This window comes from Chiloscyllium punctatum, chromosome 50, assembly GCF_047496795.1.
Source record: "Chiloscyllium punctatum isolate Juve2018m chromosome 50, sChiPun1.3, whole genome shotgun sequence".
NCBI lineage: Eukaryota > Metazoa > Chordata > Chondrichthyes > Orectolobiformes > Hemiscylliidae > Chiloscyllium > Chiloscyllium punctatum.
The window spans coordinates 39,813,877-39,833,156 of record NC_092788.1 but is presented as its reverse complement, the minus strand read 5'-3'; the positions used below and the strand labels follow the sequence as shown (position 1 = coordinate 39,833,156).

Here is a 19,280-nt window from a genome sequence, read left to right as displayed (position 1 = left end):
GATGGAATTGGCGGAGAAAAGTGATTAATACCTGTCCCTTGGGCTGGAATAGCAGTTTACCCTGCTAGAGGGGAACCTATTGTGTGGGGAATATATGGCCTCTGAAATTGCTGAAGTACTTAACTGTTACCATTGAGATAATCTTGATCAAGTTAAAAATCACAGCACACTCCAAAGGCTTGTACTTCCAAATAATCCTGTTGGATTACAACTTGGTGATGTGTGGTTTTTAACTTTGTCCACCCCACCACCGGCTCCTCGACATCAGAATCCTGAGAGATACCCCACTGAAACTGAAGCGCCTGTCAGATACTTGAGGGAGTCACAGGGGTGTGGGGGAAGGGTGTGTGGTTTAACCACAAAGTGCTGAACTGAACTAGACTTTCTAACTGCCGTTGCCATGGAGATAATACTGAGAGACAGTCTCTATTCAAAGTCCCAAACCACAAAGGTATACGAATGGGAGCTGTACATCGGACAGGCGGGGAGTTACCTGATGCTGTCTGGAGGTATTTTGTATGTACACTATCCAGGTGTCTGCCATGTCTCATCAATGAAGACTCAAAGAAGACCTCTCACAGTTCTGTGCCGAGTTATTCCTATCCAGCAGGGTTCAGGAATATGAGTACACAGCAGTCAGCCTTCACAGTGGAGGATACGAAGAACAGGGCAGTAATTGATAAGGAGACTGAGGAAGGTGAGGACCTAGATAATAACAATTATCGTGAAAGAGTTAGAGCTGGGCAAGTTAATGGAGCGAAAGGTACACAAGTCTCATTGCCCTGATGGAATACATCCCAGGATACCAGAGTTAGTGGGAGAAATAGGAAATGCACTTAGAATTGTAGAATCTTACAGCAGAGATAGGCCCTTTGGCCCAAACTGGCCCATGCCGACCAGAATGTCCATCCACACGAACCCCATTTCCCTGCACTTGCCCATTTGTTTCTGACCCTTTCCTATCCATGTATGTGTCCAAATGCCTTTTCCCTGTTGTGAGTGTTCCTGCCTGACCCACTTCCACTGGCAGTTCATTCCATATACATACCACCATCTGTCTAAAACAGTTGCCCCTCAGCTTCCCTTTTATTCTTTCTCCTCTAACCTTAAACTGATCTAATCAAGCCATCCAATCCTTGAGTTCCTGGGAAAAGGATGAGTACATTCACCTTATCCATGACCCTCATGGTCTTATACACTTCTAGAAAATAACCCACTCAGTTTCCTCTGCACAAAACGTAAAATCCTCACTTGTCCAACCTCTCCCTTTAACACAGATCCCTGAGCGCTGGCAACATCCTTTTAAATTGTTCTGCACTTTTTACTGTTTCATACAGGAAAATACATTACATTCATCATATTCTAACTATTTCCCCACGGTGCTGGAACCGACATGACAATGCAAATGGATTACAATCCCTGATCGAGAATGAACTCCTTGACAACAATCCCGTTTTCATAGTGTTTCGCATGGTGCAGGTATACTTGTGTCTTTCTGGTTGTATGGTTAATTCTCACAGATACATTTGGAGCTGAAAGGAGTCTGAGAAGATAGACTCAGCTTACCATTGATTTTTGTCTGGATTGATGGGCTCTCATTATCTGCTGCGAAATTGATATTGTAGACGGGCACATCCCAGCAGCTGTGCGAGTCGGAGAGGGATCATGGAACCATTTTCATGTGACTTGGCATCTGTTGTTATGCAGGAGAGCACAGTTGGAAACGCAAGAAAATGGTGCGCGCGGCCGGCTGGTAGTGTGGCCGAGCGGTCTAAGGCGCTGGATCCAGGTTCCAGTCTCGAAAGGGGCGTGGGTTCGGATCCCACCACTGCCATGGCTTCAACTTTCAGTGCTGGATGCCCCTGAGCTGCCGGACGGGCGGCTGCGGCTTGTTTCTGTAGTGTAGATGTCATCACGTTCGCCTCACGCGCGAAAGGTCCCCAGTTCGAAACTGGGCAGAAACTGCTTTGTTCTTCAACGGCAGCCTTTTACATGGGCAAGAACGGTGCTTTCTTGCTTGCTTTCCCATCTGCAAACCTGCCTTCGAAGTTGCTTGAACAAATCTGCTCGCGTAGTGAAATGTAATGCAATTCCATTTAATGACTGTGCAAAGAATTGTAAAGTTTTTATCCAAACTGGTTCTGATCATATGCAATTCTGTTTGAGAGTGTAGTTACCCCCTTCTGATTCTTCTACGAAAAGCAGTACCGCATTTGCATTCCTTGCGCAGGCGGCTCGGTTCAAAGACAGGGAAGAAGCTGATGCGCTGGTGTCACAGTGCACCACGGATTCCTGAACTTGTCTGTCTGTTAAATGTCCCCCAAAGGCGTCTCTGAAAGGCCTCGTTTGGAAGCTGTCTGTCGTTATTCAACGTACGAGAATTGGCACCAGAGGTCCTGAATCATGTTTTGGAGCAGTTCGCACTTGAGTGGCTGTTTCAATCAGCAACAGCAATGAAAGACATTACACTCTCAGAGGAACCTCTGGACCTGTGCTTTCATGGTGTCGCTAGTATTAAGGTGCGCCAGAGACCTAAGCCACGTTGGAACTGAAACGGAGGAATCGACAGAGAGGTTACAGAATGACATCGCATCCATTTGGTATTCTTGAAATCACTGAGGAGCAGGAAAATGTAAACGGGGAAGTCGAGTGGGGAAGTCAGGCAGTTGCAGCTCTGGAGAAACTCCTTCTTTGTGACTCACTCAGCAACCAGACACGTGAAGGTGACTCAGAGGCGTGAGAGCTCTTCACATCGAGAACAAAAAGCAATCAAGGGCAGTTAGCACCTCTTCCGGAGTGGGGGTGGGGTGAGGTAATTACCTTTTGACTTTGTTACTATGTTGAGAAACTGCCTTTTAGATTGAAGTGAACAGAAACTGCATTTCTAATAAGCACCATGGAATTGAGCAAAATTTATTGAGTCGCTTCTCGTCGATTCCCACACAGGTTTCCAACTCAGTTGCTATCCATGTGGCTGATGTCCAGGAGTGAACATCTCTGCAGCAAATTGCACGGTTAGGGTAAAAGGCAAGGAAAGTGGCTTCTCGAACTGGCTCCGAGGTCAGAGCATCGTCACAATGTGATCTGTCGTTCTCGAATAGGAATGCGACCTCCGGTTTTAGGGTGGAGTACATTGTTTGGGACTCTTTTTCTGCAAAACAGGCACAGTGACTGAAATTACGCTGCACGGTATGATGTGGAACACGGCTTTGTGCATTTTCCCTGTAGTCCGGTGTGCTTCATGTTCCGTGTAAACGTGAAACTTGCCCTGTTTCAAGCAATGGGTGAAATCATTTAGCAAAGCAGGAATCGAAATTGCAGTAATGTCAAGCAGCTCGTGGTTATTTGACCAAATCATAACCGAACATATATTCTCACAGATACATTTGGAGCTGAAAGGAGTCTGAGAAGATAGACTCAGCTTACCATTGATTTTTGTCTGGATTGATGGGCTCTCATTATCTGCTGCGAAATTGATATTGTAGACGGGCACATCCCAGCAGCTGTGCGAGTCGGAGAGGGATCATGGAACCATTTTCATGTGACTTGGCATCTGTTGTTATGCAGGAGAGCACAGTTGGAAACGCAAGAAAATGGTGCGCGCGGCCGCCTGGTAGTGTGGCCGAGCGGTCTAAGGCGCTGGATCCAGGTTCCAGTCTCGAAAGGGGCGTGGGTTCGGATCCCACCACTGCCATTTCTGCAGATCAACTCCAACGCTGCAGCTTGTTAAAATGCTGTTTCTGTCCCCACTGTATTGATGTTGAAAACAAAAGTAAAATGGCTTTGCTTCCCAGGGAATTAACTGTGGTGTGGGATAGTGCCGAATATTTCAAAGTGTCTCTGTCTGTCATGATCGTGTTCGCCTCCCGCGCAGAAAATCGCAAGCAGCTGTGCTGTTCCAGGCAAGTTGAGCTTGTACTGGAACCGAATGGAGACCGGTATTTCATCGCTGTTGTGAAACAAAGTTCTTGGGTGACTCGACTCGTCGTTATTCGGTTTTTCGGCCAATGGGAAAATCGTTCCAACGAATTTCGATGTGATATGTTGTTGAATTTTTCCCATTTCCTTCGTTTCCGTCCTGGAGACATCGGAAGGGAAAGGTAATCTAATCGAGACTGTGATTGGTGAAATTCACTTTTTATGGACCATTCTTATTAGGTTCTTTCTTTCACTCTTTTCAGTATTGTCTGGGAAGTGGTGGTTCCCTAAGGCTGCAGCATGTGTGAAAGAGTAGTTTGGAATTGTCCTGTTGTTAGTTGTGAGATTACTTTATAAATCATGCCCTCGGACTGTCTCACATTTAGCATTCATGCATCTCTGTGTCTGAAAATGCATTAGGTATGCCAGCTTTGTTTGCGTTCCGTGTGAAATGCTTTCTGTTTTGCGATTCGCTCAATACTTTACGAGTTAACATCGTTTCTGAGGAAACTGCCAGCTGCAAAAGTCCTTAACTGAGGATCTGGGAAAATTTCACAGAGTATGGTCAGTCGGAGCAAAAGTAAGGAAGTCGTTCCTTTCTGCAGTGTTTCGCAATACTACCTTTCCCGTGAGCATCGAACACAGTAAAGGATTGTGCCACAGACTGCGACGGCAAGCTCCGCTAAAAAGTAATCCTTTAAAGCAGGTGTAAGCAACACAACGTTTTTGGGGGACACCGCGTGGAAACAGATCCTTCGGTGTATCTCGTCCATGCTCAGCGCATAGCCAAATATAAACAAGTCCGCTTCCCCAGTATTTGGCCCCAAACCCTCTCAACCCATCCTATCCAGAAACTCATGCAATTTTCTGAGCCTCCTCCGCTTCCTCTGGTAGCTCATTCCATACACGCACAACCTTCTGTGTGGGAAATGTGCCTCAGGTCCTTTGTCAATTTCAGCCCACTCACCTTAAACCTATGCTCTCGAGTTTTCAACTCACCCCAACTTGGGTAAAACACGTAAATACTCAGTTTCCAACCCTTCCATTAGATCATGTCGCAGTCGTTACGCTGCAGGGAAAGTCGTCCCAGCCTAGTCCACCTCGCCCTACGGTCCAAACATTGACCACATCCTTGTCTATATTTTATCATCAATTTCACGAGTCTTTTTTTATGTTTTGAAGATGTCAATTACGCTGGACAACAACGAGCTGTTGGAAACAGAAAGGTGAAACGAAGAATGGCTTCAACTTTCAGTGCTGGATGCCCCTGAGCTGCCGGACGGGCGGCTGCGGCTTGTTTCTGTAGTGTAGATGTCATCACGTTCACCTCACGCGCGAAAGGTCCCCAGTTCGAAACTGGGCAGAAACTGCTTTGTTCTTCAACGGCAGCCTTTTACATGGGCAAGAACGGTGCTTTCTTGCTTGCTTTCCCATCTGCAAACCTGCCTTCGAAGTTGCTTGAACAAATCTGCTCGCGTAGTGAAATGTAATGCAATTCCATTTAATGACTGTGCAAAGAATTGTAAAGTTTTTATCCAAACTGGTTCTGATCATATGCAATTCTGTTTGAGAGTGTAGTTACCCCCTTCTGATTCTTCTACGAAAAGCAGTACCGCATTTGCATTCCTTGCGCAGGCGGCTCGGTTCAAAGACAGGGAAGAAGCTGATGCGCTGGTGTCACAGTGCACCACGGATTCCTGAACTTGTCTGTCTGTTAAATGTCCCCCAAAGGCGTCTCTGAAAGGCCTCGTTTGGAAGCTGTCTGTCGATATTCAACGTACGAGAATTGGCACCAGAGGTCCTGAATCATGTTTTGGAGCAGTTCGCACTTGAGTGGCTGTTTCAATCAGCAACAGCAATGAAAGACATTACACTCTCAGAGGAAACTCTGGACCTGTGCTTTCATGGTGTCGCTAGTATTAAGGTGCGCCAGAGACCTAAGCCACGTTGGAACTGAAACGGAGGAATCGACAGAGAGGTTACAGAATGACATCGCATCCATTTGGTATTCTTGAAATCACTGAGGAGCAGGAAAATGTAAACGGGGAAGTCGAGTGGGGAAGTCAGGCAGTTGCAGCTCTGGAGAAACTCCTTCTTTGTGACTCACTCAGCAACCAGACACGTGAAGGTGACTCAGAGGCGTGAGAGCTCTTCACATCGAGAACAAAAAGCAATCAAGGGCAGTTAGCACCTCTTCCGGAGTGGGGGTGGGGAGAGGTAATTACCTTTTGACTTTGTTACTATGTTGAGAAACTGCCTTTTAGATTGAAGTGAACAGAAACTGCATTTCTAATAAGCACCATGGAATTGAGCAAAATTTATTGAGTCGCTTCTCGTCGATTCCCACACAGGTTTCCAACTCAGTTGCTATCCATGTGGCTGATGTCCAGGAGTGAACATCTCTGCATCAAATTGCACGGTTAGGGTAAAAGGCAAGGAAAGTGTCATCTAGAACTGGCTCCGAGGTCAGAGCATCGTCACAATGTGATCTGTCGTTCTCGAATAGGAATGCGACCTCCGGTTTTAGGGTGGAGTACATTGTTTGGGACTCTTTTTCTGCAAAACAGGCACAGTGACTGAAATTACGCTGCACGGTATGATGTGGAACACGGCTTTGTGCATTTTCCCTGTAGTCCGGTGTGCTTCATGTTCCGTGTAAACGTGAAACTTGCCCTGTTTCAAGCAATGGGTGAAATCATTTAGCAAAGCAAGAATCGAAATTGCAGTAATGTCAAGCAGCTCGTGGTTATTTGACCAAATCATAACCGAACATATATTCTCACAGATACATTTGGAGCTGAAAGGAGTCTGAGAAGATAGACTCAGCTTACCATTGATTTTTGTCTGGATTGATGGGCTCTCATTATCTGCTGCGAAATTGATATTGTAGACGGGCACATCCCAGCAGCTGTGCGAGTCGGAGAGGGATCATGGAACCATTTTCATGTGACTTGGCATCTGTTGTTATGCAGGAGAGCACAGTTGGAAACGCAAGAAAATGGTGCGCGCGGCCGGCTGGTAGTGTGGCCGAGCGGTCTAAGGCGCTGGATCCAGGTTCCAGTCTCGAAAGGGGCGTGGGTTCGGATCCCACCACTGCCATTTCTGCAGATCAACTCCAACGCTGCAGCTTGTTAAAATGCTGTTTCTGTCCCCACTGTATTGATGTTGAAAACAAAAGTAAAATGGCTTTGCTTCCCGGGGAATTAACTGTGGTGTGGGATAGTGCCGAATATTTCAAAGTGTCTCTGTCTGTCATGATCGTGTTCGCCTCCCGCGCAGAAAATCGCAAGCAGCTGTGCTGTTCCAGGCAAGTTGAGCTTGTACTGGAACCGAATGGAGACCGGTATTTCATCGCTGTTGTGAAACAAAGTTCTTGGGTGACTCGACTCGTCGTTATTCGGTTTTTCGGCCAATGGGAAAATCGTTCCAACGAATTTCGATGTGATATGTTGTTGAATTTTTCCCATTTCCTTCGTTTCCGTCCTGGAGACATCGGAAGGGAAAGGTAATCTAATCGAGACTGTGATTGGTGAAATTCACTTTTTATGGACCATTCTTATTAGGTTCTTTCTTTCACTCTTTTCAGTATTGTCTGGGAAGTGGTGGTTCCCTAAGGCTGCAGCATGTGTGAAAGAGTAGTTTGGAATTGTCCTGTTGTTAGTTGTGAGATTACTTTATAAATCATGCCCTCGGACTGTCTCACATTTAGCATTCATGCATCTCTGTGTCTGAAAATGCATTAGGTATGCCAGCTTTGTTTGCGTTCCGTGTGAAATGCTTTCTGTTTTGCGATTCGCTCAATACTTTACGAGTTAACATCGTTTCTGAGGAAACTGCCAGCTGCAAAAGTCCTTAACTGAGGATCTGGGAAAATTTCACAGAGTATGGTCAGTCGGAGCAAAAGTAAGGAAGTCGTTCCTTTCTGCAGTGTTTCGCAATACTACCTTTCCCGTGAGCATCGAACACAGTAAAGGATTGTGCCACAGACTGCGACGGCAAGCTCCGCTAAAAAGTAATCCTTTAAAGCAGGTGTAAGCAACACAACGTTTTTGGGGGACACCGCGTGGAAACAGATCCTTCGGTGTATCTCGTCCATGCTCAGCGCATAGCCAAATATAAACAAGTCCGCTTCCCCAGTATTTGGCCCCAAACCCTCTCAACCCATCCTATCCAGAAACTCATGCAATTTTCTGAGCCTCCTCCGCTTCCTCTGGTAGCTCATTCCATACACGCACAACCTTCTGTGTGGGAAATGTGCCTCAGGTCCTTTGTCAATTTCAGCCCACTCACCTTAAACCTATGCTCTCGAGTTTTCAACTCACCCCAACTTGGGTAAAACACGTAAATACTCAGTTTCCAACCCTTCCATTAGATCATGTCGCAGTCGTTACGCTGCAGGGAAAGTCGTCCCAGCCTAGTCCACCTCGCCCTACGGTCCAAACATTGACCACATCCTTGTCTATATTTTATCATCAATTTCACGAGTCTTTTTTTATGTTTTGAAGATGTCAATTACGCTGGACAACAACGAGCTGTTGGAAACAGAAAGGTGAAACGAAGAATGGCTTCAACTTTCAGTGCTGGATGCCCCTGAGCTGCCGGACGGGCGGCTGCGGCTTGTTTCTGTAGTGTAGATGTCATCACGTTCACCTCACGCGCGAAAGGTCCCCAGTTCGAAACTGGGCAGAAACTGCTTTGTTCTTCAACGGCAGCCTTTTACATGGGCAAGAACGGTGCTTTCTTGCTTGCTTTCCCATCTGCAAACCTGCCTTCGAAGTTGCTTGAACAAATCTGCTCGCGTAGTGAAATGTAATGCAATTCCATTTAATGACTGTGCAAAGAATTGTAAAGTTTTTATCCAAACTGGTTCTGATCATATGCAATTCTGTTTGAGAGTGTAGTTACCCCCTTCTGATTCTTCTACGAAAAGCAGTACCGCATTTGCATTCCTTGCGCAGGCGGCTCGGTTCAAAGACAGGGAAGAAGCTGATGCGCTGGTGTCACAGTGCACCACGGATTCCTGAACTTGTCTGTCTGTTAAATGTCCCCCAAAGGCGTCTCTGAAAGGCCTCGTTTGGAAGCTGTCTGTCGTTATTCAACGTACGAGAATTGGCACCAGAGGTCCTGAATCATGTTTTGGAGCAGTTCGCACTTGAGTGGCTGTTTCAATCAGCAACAGCAATGAAAGACATTACACTCTCAGAGGAAACTCTGGACCTGTGCTTTCATGGTGTCGCTAGTATTAAGGTGCGCCAGAGACCTAAGCCACGTTGGAACTGAAACGGAGGAATCGACAGAGAGGTTACAGAATGACATCGCATCCATTTGGTATTCTTGAAATCACTGAGGAGCAGGAAAATGTAAACGGGGAAGTCGAGTGGGGAAGTCAGGCAGTTGCAGCTCTGGAGAAACTCCTTCTTTGTGACTCACTCAGCAACCAGACACGTGAAGGTGACTCAGAGGCGTGAGAGCTCTTCACATCGAGAACAAAAAGCAATCAAGGGCAGTTAGCACCTCTTCCGGAGTGGGGGTGGGGTGAGGTAATTACCTTTTGACTTTGTTACTATGTTGAGAAACTGCCTTTTAGATTGAAGTGAACAGAAACTGCATTTCTAATAAGCACCATGGAATTGAGCAAAATTTATTGAGTCGCTTCTCGTCGATTCCCACACAGGTTTCCAACTCAGTTGCTATCCATGTGGCTGATGTCCAGGAGTGAACATCTCTGCAGCAAATTGCACGGTTAGGGTAAAAGGCAAGGAAAGTGTCATCTAGAACTGGCTCCGAGGTCAGAGCATCGTCACAATGTGATCTGTCGCTCTCGAATAGGAATGCGACCTCCGGTTTTAGGGTGGAGTACATTGTTTGGGACTCTTTTTCTGCAAAACAGACACAGTGACTGAAATTACGCTGCACGGTATGATGTGGAACACGGCTTTGTGCATTTTCCCTGTAGTCCGGTGTGCTTCATGTTCCGTGTAAACGTGAAACTTGCCCTGTTTCAAGCAATGGGTGAAATCATTTAGCAAAGCAGGAATCGAAATTGCAGTAATGTCAAGCAGCTCGTGGTTATTTGACCAAATCATAACCGAACATATATTCTCACAGATACATTTGGAGCTGAAAAGAGTCTGAGAAGATAGACTCAGCTTACCATTGATTTTTGTCTGGATTGATGGGCTCTCATTATCTGCTGCGAAATTGATATTGTAGACGGGCACATCCCAGCAGCTGTGCGAGTCGGAGAGGGATCATGGAACCATTTTAATGTGACTTGGCATCTGTTGTTATGCAGGAGAGCACAGTTGGAAACGCAAGAAAATGGTGCGCGCGGCCGGCTGGTAGTGTGGCCGAGCGGTCTAAGGCGCTGGATCCAGGTTCCTGTCTCGAAAGGGGCGTGGGTTCGGATCCCACCACTGCCATTTCTGCAGATCAACTCCAACGCTGCAGCTTGTTAAAATGCTGTTTCTGTCCCCACTGTATTGATGTTGAAAACAAAAGTAAAATGGCTTTGCTTCCCGGGGAATTAACTGTGGTGTGGGATAGTGCCGAATATTTCAAAGTGTCTCTGTCTGTCATGATCGTGTTCGCCTCCCGCGCAGAAAATCGCAAGCAGCTGTGCTGTTCCAGGCAAGTTGAGCTTGTACTGGAACCGAATGGAGACCGGTATTTCATCGCTGTTGTGAAACAAAGTTCTTGGGTGACTCGACTCGTCGTTATTCGGTTTTTCGGCCAATGGGAAAATCGTTCCAACGAATTTCGATGTGATATGTTGTTGAATTTTTCCCATTTCCTTCGTTTCCGTCCTGGAGACATCGGAAGGGATAGGTAATCTAATCGAGACTGTGATTGGTGAAATTCACTTTTTATGGCCCATTCTTATTAGGTTCTTTCTTTCACTCTTTTCAGTATTGTCTGGGAAGTGGTGGTTCCCTAAGGCTGCAGCATGTGTGAAAGAGTAGTTTGGAATTGTCCTGTTGTTAGTTGTGAGATTACTTTATAAATCATGCCCTCGGACTGTCTCACATTTAGCATTCATGCATCTCTGTGTCTGAAAATGCATTAGGTATGCCAGCTTTGTTTGTGTTCCGTGTTAAATGCTTTCTGTTTTGCGATTCGCTCAATACTTTACGAGTTAACAGCGTTTCTGAGGAAACTTCCAGCTGCAAAAGTCCTTAACTGAGGATCTGGGAAAATTTCACAGAGTATGGTCAGTCGGAGCAAAAGTAAGGAAGTCGTTCCTTTCTGCAGTGTTTCGCAATACTACCTTTCCCGTGAGCATCGAACACAGTAAAGGATTGTGCCACAGACTGCGACGGCAAGCTCCGCTAAAAAGTAATCCTTTAAAGCAGGTGTAAGCAACACAACGTTTTTGGGGGACACCGCGTGGAAACAGATACTTCGGTGTATCTCGTCCATGCTCAGCACATAGCCAAATATAAACAAGTCCGGTTCCCCAGTATTTGGCCCCAAACCCTCTCAACCCATCCTATCCAGAAACTCATGCAATTTTCTGAGCCTCCTCCGCTTCCTCTGGTAGCTCATTCCATACACGCACAACCTTCTGTGTGGGAAATGTGCCTCAGGTCCTTTGTCAATTTCAGCCCACTCACCTTAAACCTATGCTCTCGAGTTTTCAACTCACCCCAACTTGGGTAAAACACGTAAATACTCAGTTTCCAACCCTTCCATTAGATCATGTCGCAGTCGTTACGCTGCAGGGAAAGTCGTCCCAGCCTAGTCCACCTCGCCCTACGGTCCAAACATTGACCACATCCTTGTCTATATTTTATCATCAATTTCACGAGTCTTTTTTTTATGTTTTGAAGATGTCAATTACGCTGGACAACAACGAGCTGTTGGAAACAGAAAGGTGAAACGAAGAATGGCTTCAACTTTCAGTGCTGGATGCCCCTGAGCTGCCGGACGGGCGGCTGCGGCTTGTTTCTGTAGTGTAGATGTCATCACGTTCGCCTCACACGCGAAAGGTCCCCAGTTCGAAACTGGGCAGAAACTGCTTTGTTCTTCAACGGCAGCCTTTTGCATGGGCAAGAACGGTGCTTTCTTGCTTGCTTTCCCATCTGCAAACCTGCCTTCGAAGTTGCTTGAACAAATCTGCTCGCGTATTGAAATGTAATGCAATTCCATTTAATGACTGTGCAAAGAAATGTAAAGTTTTTATCCAAACTGGTTCTGATCATATGCAATTCTGTTTGAGAGTGTAGTTACCCCCTTCTGATTCTTCTACGAAAAGCAGTACCGCATTTGCATTCCTTGCGCAGGCGGCTCGGTTCAAAGACAGGGAAGAAGCTGATGCGCTGGTGTCACAGTGCACCACGGATTCCTGAACTTGTCTGTCTGTTAAATGTCCCCCAAAGGCGTCTCTGAAAGGCCTCGTTTGGAAGCTGTCTGTCGTTATTCAACGTACGAGAATTGGCACCAGAGGTCCTGAATCATGTTTTGGAGCAGTTCGCACTTGAGTGGCTGTTTCAATCAGCAACAGCAATGAAAGACATTACACTCTCAGAGGAAACTCTGGACCTGTGCTTTCATGGTGTCGCTAGTATTAAGGTGCGCCAGAGACCTAAGCCACGTTGGAACTGAAACGGAGGAATCGACAGAGAGGTTACAGAATGACATCGCATCCATTTGGTATTCTTGAAATCACTGAGGAGCAGGAAAATGTAAACGGGGAAGTCGAGTGGGGAAGTCAGGCAGTTGCAGCTCTGGAGAAACTCCTTCTTTGTGACTCACTCAGCAACCAGACACGTGAAGGTGACTCAGAGGCGTGAGAGCTCTTCACATCGAGAACAAAAAGCAATCAAGGGCAGTTAGCACCTCTTCCGGAGTGGGGGTGGGGTGAGGTAATTACCTTTTGACTTTGTTACTATGTTGAGAAACTGCCTTTTAGATTGAAGTGAACAGAAACTGCATTTCTAATAAGCACCATGGAATTGAGCAAAATTTATTGAGTCGCTTCTCGTCGATTCCCACACAGGTTTCCAACTCAGTTGCTATCCATGTGGCTGATGTCCAGGAGTGAACATCTCTGCAGCAAATTGCACGGTTAGGGTAAAAGGCAAGGAAAGTGTCATCTAGAACTGGCTCCGAGGTCAGAGCATCGTCACAATGTGATCTGTCGCTCTCGAATAGGAATGCGACCTCCGGTTTTAGGGTGGAGTACATTGTTTGGGACTCTTTTTCTGCAAAACAGGCACAGTGACTGAAATTACGCTGCACGGTATGATGTGGAACACGGCTTTGTGCATTTTCCCTGTAGTCCGGTGTGCTTCATGTTCCGTGTAAACGTGAAACTTGCCCTGTTTCAAGCAATGGGTGAAATCATTTAGCAAAGCAGGAATCGAAATTGCAGTAATGTCAAGCAGCTCGTGGTTATTTGACCAAATCATAACCGAACATATATTCTCACAGATACATTTGGAGCTGAAAAGAGTCTGAGAAGATAGACTCAGCTTACCATTGATTTTTGTCTGGATTGATGGGCTCTCATTATCTGCTGCGAAATTGATATTGTAGACGGGCACATCCCAGCAGCTGTGCGAGTCGGAGAGGGATCATGGAACCATTTTCATGTGACTTGGCATCTGTTGTTATGCAGGAGAGCACAGTTGGAAACGCAAGAAAATGGTGCGCGCGGCCGGCTGGTAGTGTGGCCGAGCGGTCTAAGGCGCTGGATCCAGGTTCCTGTCTCGAAAGGGGCGTGGGTTCGGATCCCACCACTGCCATTTCTGCAGATCAACTCCAACGCTGCAGCTTGTTAAAATGCTGTTTCTGTCCCCACTGTATTGATGTTGAAAACAAAAGTAAAATGGCTTTGCTTCCCGGGGAATTAACTGTGGTGTGGGATAGTGCCGAATATTTCAAAGTGTCTCTGTCTGTCATGATCGTGTTCGCCTCCCGCGCAGAAAATCGCAAGCAGCTGTGCTGTTCCAGGCAAGTTGAGCTTGTACTGGAACCGAATGGAGACCGGTATTTCATCGCTGTTGTGAAACAAAGTTCTTGGGTGACTCGACTCGTCGTTATTCGGTTTTTCGGCCAATGGGAAAATCGTTCCAACGAATTTCGATGTGATATGTTGTTGAATTTTTCCCATTTCCTTCGTTTCCGTCCTGGAGACATCGGAAGGGATAGGTAATCTAATCGAGACTGTGATTGGTGAAATTCACTTTTTATGGCCCATTCTTATTAGGTTCTTTCTTTCACTCTTTTCAGTATTGTCTGGGAAGTGGTGGTTCCCTAAGGCTGCAGCATGTGTGAAAGAGTAGTTTGGAATTGTCCTGTTGTTAGTTGTGAGATTACTTTATAAATCATGCCCTCGGACTGTCTCACATTTAGCATTCATGCATCTCTGTGTCTGAAAATGCATTAGGTATGCCAGCTTTGTTTGTGTTCCGTGTTAAATGCTTTCTGTTTTGCGATTCGCTCAATACTTTACGAGTTAACAGCGTTTCTGAGGAAACTTCCAGCTGCAAAAGTCCTTAACTGAGGATCTGGGAAAATTTCACAGAGTATGGTCAGTCGGAGCAAAAGTAAGGAAGTCGTTCCTTTCTGCAGTGTTTCGCAATACTACCTTTCCCGTGAGCATCGAACACAGTAAAGGATTGTGCCACAGACTGCGACGGCAAGCTCCGCTAAAAAGTAATCCTTTAAAGCAGGTGTAAGCAACACAACGTTTTTGGGGGACACCGCGTGGAAACAGATACTTCGGTGTATCTCGTCCATGCTCAGCACATAGCCAAATATAAACAAGTCCGGTTCCCCAGTATTTGGCCCCAAACCCTCTCAACCCATCCTATCCAGAAACTCATGCAATTTTCTGAGCCTCCTCCGCTTCCTCTGGTAGCTCATTCCATACACGCACAACCTTCTGTGTGGGAAATGTGCCTCAGGTCCTTTGTCAATTTCAGCCCACTCACCTTAAACCTATGCTCTCGAGTTTTCAACTCACCCCAACTTGGGTAAAACACGTAAATACTCAGTTTCCAACCCTTCCATTAGATCATGTCGCAGTCGTTACGCTGCAGGGAAAGTCGTCCCAGCCTAGTCCACCTCGCCCTACGGTCCAAACATTGACCACATCCTTGTCTATATTTTATCATCAATTTCACGAGTCTTTTTTTTATGTTTTGAAGATGTCAATTACGCTGGACAACAACGAGCTGTTGGAAACAGAAAGGTGAAACGAAGAATGGCTTCAACTTTCAGTGCTGGATGCCCCTGAGCTGCCGGACGGGCGGCTGCGGCTTGTTTCTGTAGTGTAGATGTCATCACGTTCGCCTCACACGCGAAAGGTCCCCAGTTCGAAACTGGGCAGAAACTGCTTTGTTCTTCAACGGCAGCCTTTTGCATGGGCAAGAACGGTGCTTTCTTGCTTGCTTTCCCATCTGCAAACCTGCCTTCGAAGTTGCTTGAACAAATCTGCTCGCGTATTGAAATGTAATGCAATTCCATTTAATGACTGTGCAAAGAAATGTAAAGTTTTTATCCAAACTGGTTCTGATCATATGCAATTCTGTTTGAGAGTGTAGTTACCCCCTTCTGATTCTTCTACGAAAAGCAGTACCGCATTTGCATTCCTTGCGCAGGCGGCTCGGTTCAAAGACAGGGAAGAAGCTGATGCGCTGGTGTCACAGTGCACCACGGATTCCTGAACTTGTCTGTCTGTTAAATGTCCCCCAAAGGCGTCTCTGAAAGGCCTCGTTTGGAAGCTGTCTGTCGTTATTCAACGTACGAGAATTGGCACCAGAGGTCCTGAATCATGTTTTGGAGCAGTTCGCACTTGAGTGGCTGTTTCAATCAGCAACAGCAATGAAAGACATTACACTCTCAGAGGAAACTCTGGACCTGTGCTTTCATGGTGTCGCTAGTATTAAGGTGCGCCAGAGACCTAAGCCACGTTGGAACTGAAACGGAGGAATCGACAGAGAGGTTACAGAATGACATCGCATCCATTTGGTATTCTTGAAATCACTGAGGAGCAGGAAAATGTAAACGGGGAAGTCGAGTGGGGAAGTCAGGCAGTTGCAGCTCTGGAGAAACTCCTTCTTTGTGACTCACTCAGCAACCAGACACGTGAAGGTGACTCAGAGGCGTGAGAGCTCTTCACATCGAGAACAAAAAGCAATCAAGGGCAGTTAGCACCTCTTCCGGAGTGGGGGTGGGGTGAGGTAATTACCTTTTGACTTTGTTACTATGTTGAGAAACTGCCTTTTAGATTGAAGTGAACAGAAACTGCATTTCTAATAAGCACCATGGAATTGAGCAAAATTTATTGAGTCGCTTCTCGTCGATTCCCACACAGGTTTCCAACTCAGTTGCTATCCATGTGGCTGATGTCCAGGAGTGAACATCTCTGCAGCAAATTGCACGGTTAGGGTAAAAGGCAAGGAAAGTGTCATCTAGAACTGGCTCCGAGGTCAGAGCATCGTCACAATGTGATCTGTCGCTCTCGAATAGGAATGCGACCTCCGGTTTTAGGGTGGAGTACATTGTTTGGGACTCTTTTTCTGCAAAACAGGCACAGTGACTGAAATTACGCTGCACGGTATGATGTGGAACACGGCTTTGTGCATTTTCCCTGTAGTCCGGTGTGCTTCATGTTCCGTGTAAACGTGAAACTTGCCCTGTTTCAAGCAATGGGTGAAATCATTTAGCAAAGCAGGAATCGAAATTGCAGTAATGTCAAGCAGCTCGTGGTTATTTGACCAAATCATAACCGAACATATATTCTCACAGATACATTTGGAGCTGAAAGGAGTCTGAGAAGATAGACTCAGCTTACCATTGATTTTTGTCTGGATTGATGGGCTCTCATTATCTGCTGCGAAATTGATATTGTAGACGGGCACATCCCAGCAGCTGTGCGAGTCGGAGAGGGATCATGGAACCATTTTCATGTGACTTGGCATCTGTTGTTATGCAGGAGAGCACAGTTGGAAACGCAAGAAAATGGTGCGCGCGGCCGGCTGGTAGTGTGGCCGAGCGGTCTAAGGCGCTGGATCCAGGTTCCTGTCTCGAAAGGGGCGTGGGTTCGGATCCCACCACTGCCATTTCTGCAGATCAACTCCAACGCTGCAGCTTGTTAAAATGCTGTTTCTGTCCCCACTGTATTGATGTTGAAAACAAAAGTAAAATGGCTTTGCTTCCCGGGGAATTAACTGTGGTGTGGGATAGTGCCGAATATTTCAAAGTGTCTCTGTCTGTCATGATCGTGTTCGCCTCCCGCGCAGAAAATCGCAAGCAGCTGTGCTGTTCCAGGCAAGTTGAGCTTGTACTGGAACCGAATGGAGACCGGTATTTCATCGCTGTTGTGAAACAAAGTTCTTGGGTGACTCGACTCGTCGTTATTCGGTTTTTCGGCCAATGGGAAAATCGTTCCAACGAATTTCGATGTGATATGTTGTTGAATTTTTCCCATTTCCTTCGTTTCCGTCCTGGAGACATCGGAAGGGAAAGGTAATCTAATCGAGACTGTGATTGGTGAAATTCACTTTTTATGGACCATTCTTATTAGGTTCTTTCTTTCACTCTTTTCAGTATTGTCTGGGAAGTGGTGGTTCCCTAAGGCTGCAGCATGTGTGAAAGAGTAGTTTGGAATTGTCCTGTTGTTAGTTGTGAGATTACTTTATAAATCATGCCCTCGGACTGTCTCACATTTAGCATTCATGCATCTCTGTGTCTGAAAATGCATTAGGTATGCCAGCTTTGTTTGCGTTCCGTGTGAAATGCTTTCTGTTTTGCGATTCGCTCAATACTTTACGAGTTAACATCGTTTCTGAGGAAACTGCCAGCTGCAAAAGTCCTTAACTGAGGATCTGGGAAAATTTCACAGAGTATGGTCAGTCGGAGCAAAAGTAAGGAAGTCGTTCCTTTCTGCAGTGTTTCGCAATACTACCTTTCCCGTGAGCATCGAACACAGTAAAGGATTGTGCCACAGACTGCGACGGCAAGCTCCGCTAAAAAGTAATCCTTTAAAGCAGGTGTAAGCAACACAACGTTTTTGGGGGACACCGCGTGGAAACATATCCTTCGGTGTATCTCGTCCATGCTCAGCGCATAGCCAAATATAAACAAGTCCGCTTCCCCAGTATTTGGCCCCAAACCCTCTCAACCCATCCTATCCAGAAACTCATGCAATTTTCTGAGCCTCCTCCGCTTCCTCTGGTAGCTCATTCCATACACGCACAACCTTCTGTGTGGGAAATGTGCCTCAGGTCCTTTGTCAATTTCAGCCCACTCACCTTAAACCTATGCTCTCGAGTTTTCAACTCACCCCAACTTGGGTAAAACACGTAAATACTCAGTTTCCAACCCTTCCATTAGATCATGTCGCAGTCGTTACGCTGCAGGGAAAGTCGTCCCAGCCTAGTCCACCTCGCCCTACGGTCCAAACATTGACCACATCCTTGTCTATATTTTATCATCAATTTCACGAGTCTTTTTTTATGTTTTGAAGATGTCAATTACGCTGGACAACAACGAGCTGTTGGAAACAGAAAGGTGAAACGAAGAATGGCTTCAACTTTCAGTGCTGGATGCCCCTGAGCTGCCGGACGGGCGGCTGCGGCTTGTTTCTGTAGTGTAGATGTCATCACGTTCGCCTCACGCGCGAAAGGTCCCCAGTTCGAAACTGGGCAGAAACTGCTTTGTTCTTCAACGGCAGCCTTTTACATGGGCAAGAACGGTGCTTTCTTGCTTGCTTTCCCATCTGCAAACCTGCCTTCGAAGTTGCTTGAACAAATCTGCTCGCGTAGTGAAATGTAATGCAATTCCATTTAATGACTGTGCAAAGAATTGTAAAGTTTTAATCCAAACTGGTTCTGATCATATGCAATTCTGTTTGAGAGTGTAGTTACCCCCTTCTGATTCTTCTACGAAAAGCAGTACCGCATTTGCATTCGTTGCGCAGGCGGCTCGGTTCAAAGACAGGGAAGAAGCTGATGCGCTGGTGTCACAGTGCACCACGGATTCCTGAACTTGTCTGTCTGTTAAATGTCCCCCAAAGGCGTCTCTGAAAGGCCTCGTTTGGAAGCTGTCTGTCGTTATTCAACGTACGAGAATTGGCACCAGAGGTCCTGAATCATGTTTTGGAGCAGTTCGCACTTGAGTGGCTGTTTCAATCAGCAACAGCAATGAAAGACATTACACTCTCAGAGGAAACTCTGGACCTGTGCTTTCATGGTGTCGCTAGTATTAAGGTGCGCCAGAGACCTAAGCCACGTTGGAACTGAAACGGAGGAATCGACAGAGAGGTTACAGAATGACATCGCATCCATTTGGTATTCTTGAAATCACTGAGGAGCAGGAAAATGTAAACGGGGAAGTCGAGTGGGGAAGTCAGG

At 46.3% G+C, this 19,280-nt stretch overlaps 3 non-coding genes across 3 annotated transcripts; all 3 read left to right on the top strand.

Moving 5' to 3' along the window:
- The first annotated feature begins 1,752 nt into the window (after window positions 1–1,752).
- Window positions 1,753–1,834, top strand: trnal-cag (transfer RNA leucine (anticodon CAG)). Its single transcript has one exon. It is a non-coding gene; the product is annotated as a tRNA-Leu (tRNA).
- A 1,778-nt stretch (window positions 1,835–3,612) lies between these two features.
- On the top strand, window positions 3,613–3,694 carry trnal-cag (transfer RNA leucine (anticodon CAG)). The gene has a single exon. It is a non-coding gene; the product is annotated as a tRNA-Leu (tRNA).
- Window positions 3,695–6,935: 3,241 nt separating this feature from the next.
- trnal-cag (transfer RNA leucine (anticodon CAG)) lies at window positions 6,936–7,017 on the top strand. The gene has a single exon. It is a non-coding gene; the product is annotated as a tRNA-Leu (tRNA).
- Window positions 7,018–19,280: the final 12,263 nt, after the last annotated feature.